The sequence below is a fragment of the Pinus tabuliformis genome, chromosome 5_2, assembly GCF_031772625.1.
Source record: "Pinus tabuliformis cultivar Carrire ecotype Pingquan chromosome 5_2, CPIR1, whole genome shotgun sequence".
NCBI lineage: Eukaryota > Viridiplantae > Streptophyta > Pinopsida > Pinales > Pinaceae > Pinus > Pinus tabuliformis.
Window position 1 is genome coordinate 618391532 of NC_142306.1, and position 2902 is coordinate 618394433.

The window sequence follows — 2902 nt, forward strand, 5'->3', positions numbered from 1 at the left end:
GCCTATATCTTTTACTTTCTTAGTCATTTGTCAAGGTTGGACTCTTGTGGATGCCTTGAGCACTATTGTACATCACTTCTACAGTTTGGCAAGGAAATAAACCAGGGTTTTGCAACATTTTGTGGGATTTTTGTGGTAACGTGAATTAGAATAGTTTGCTTCTCAGTTATTCAGTGATCTTATGTTTATGTGTGCCATCATCTCTTTTATTCTTCATAGCTAAATGAATCAAGTGTAAAAGGAAGAATTCATTGATGTTTTAGTGCTCTGCCTTAGGGTTTATTTAGTTTTACATGTTTTCTATTGTTTGAAGAGGACTCATGACTTTTGCATGCCCTCTATAGCTCCTCACCAGTCTTTAGACTCACCATTACACTCGTTTCAAAGTGCCAAAACACTTGCCTACCTCGCCCCACAGAAACCTCTGCAAATCTGTGTTCATTTCCTGGACCCAAAGCTGCCTTCCTCATCTGATCCAGCAACCAACCATTAAAACCAAAAAAATTCCTCTGAGCAAGCATACCTAGCCTAAAATTAGTTTTTATATCAGTCATCTCAACCCTTCCTTGATAAAATTTTCATTGAGATTGACAAGGAGAGAGCCCTCTTCCAACCTGGAAGGGCTAGCTACCAGGTTAAGTGTGGTTTGATGTTACCCTAGACCTACCTTTCTTAGCCTGAGGTAGATTTAGGCCCTAACACGTAGCATCCTCACAGTTACTGGTGTTGTATAATCAGAGTGTAATGCTCAGTGGGGAGTATTACTAGAGCACAGTCCTTGCTAAGAGAGAGTGTTGATTTCGGGTAGCATCAGATGTGCTCTAGCTATGAAAATTGGGAGAGAGGCTAAAGCACATGAGGTATCCAAGACCCAGAAAGGGTTTGGGAAGATTTTAACCGGTTTGGGAGATACTAAAATAATTAATATTTTTAATGGAGTTCCTAAGTATAAACTTAGGAAAAATAAAATATTAATGGGTATATCTATAAAATTGGGTTAGAATGTTCCAAAGGATAAGGATCAAGCCAAATATAATCTTAGTCGTTGATTAGAGATTTAATATCGATGGTTGAAGGACCAACGAGAAAAATATAAGAAGAGGCTTGAGGGTCAGCTGGAGAACACTCCAAAGTGATCAGTCATTCATTTTTCTAGAGCGGGGTTGCTAAGCATTGAATCAGTGATCAACAACGAGGTGTAGTGAGTACGAGGCAGAGAGGCAAACAAAATACTGAGAGACCAGCGCAGAAGCAGAGAGAAGGAGAGTAACAGCCAGTCCAGGCTACACAGAGGAAGAGGCCATAGGGACTACATCACCCATGCAGACACTGCTGGAGTGATGCAAAGGATCCCAGAGGTTGCACAATGCCTTAGAGGGCTGACGCAGAGGGTCTTGGGGCTAACGCAATTCGGCAGGAAGCTGAGGTAGAGGCTAGAAGGGACAATGCTGAGCTTTATTTGTGTTGGAGAGGGTTTTGTGGGACAGGTTTTCTGAATACCTGTTTCCGAATATAGAGGTATTGTTGTCGTGTATTTTTTCTCTGTCGGGTGAGATGGTTAGGCACCCTATTGTACATAGAAATACTACATAATAATATAACCCTCAAAATAGCTGCACTAATTTTTCCACATTGGGTTTTTCAGGGACATTTGCCTAAAAATAATGGTGTCACTTGTGTGCTTGTTGTCTTTCAGCTGATGATCTGTAGATGTTGTGATTGTATTGTGTTTATTTCAGTATTTAAATGTTTTAAATAACTTGTTCGAATATAAACAAGTAGAAGAAATAAACCAGCAAAATACAGATTAATTTTCTAACGAATAGACTTAGAAAATTCAAGAATGGTATCCTCCATTGGTACCAATTCTTCTAGCATGGTTGACTACCATTCTAAGGTATTGATGTTTTGTGATGAAAACCCTTGGTTTTCTGTTGAGATATTTTCTTCTTGTTGCTTCACTGCAACCAATTCTCTCCTCAATGTGGCATTCTCATTCAATAAGTACTCTGAGTTATCCTATGCAATTGAAGTGAATGCACATTTGCCACCATAATTTCCCTCATATTTATTCTAGTGTTGGAGGTGATCACCTTTTATTTTTCTACTAAGAGTGGGTTCTGAGGATCATTGAGAAAGTACATATGCCTTTGCTACACTATCCTCTTCTTTACCTAATCAAACGTTACATTGCAAACATCTGTGACTCTATTTTTTGGTGGAGGTGTAACCCCCACCTCTCTGAATGGAAGATGACCTCCTGTGAGTGGTTTTTCATATAGGGTATTGGGATCATCATCCATGGGTTGGATGGTATCTTCTTCCTCTAATTGATCCTCCTCCAATTCTTGAGTCAATTGTTCTTCTTCTAGCCTTTGTGTTGCTTCCTCCTCCTGGGACTTCCTTTCATGCTCTTACTCTATCTATCTCCTCTCTTATTCTTCTACCTGTTACTTATCAAGCAAATCATCCTGCTTCCTGCTCTCCTCCTCCTCTTCTTCTTCTTATTCTTCTCCCCCCTTTCTCCTATCTGAATTTGTTGTTGTAGCTCCTTCTTATAAAGGATCAACCTTCCATTTCCTACTGCTCTTGCTCGATGAATACCTGATCCTTTTCCTGGGAGCCATCTTCTTTACTTGAGGTGTTGTTTCTTCCTCCTCTTTCTCCTGCAAGTCCTGAGCTGGTGGATCAAGGGGTGAACTGGTATCATGGTTGGATGTGTTTTCATTATGGCATTGTACCAATTATTTATATTTTCATCTTCCATTCTACATATTGATGAATACCACATGTTATGACCGATCCTTTAACAATGTTGCTTGACAATTCGCCTGGGATCATATGCATGGAAGTCCTTGGTGGTGAAGTGTAAGAGCTTGAGCTCTTCTGTCTCAACTTTTGT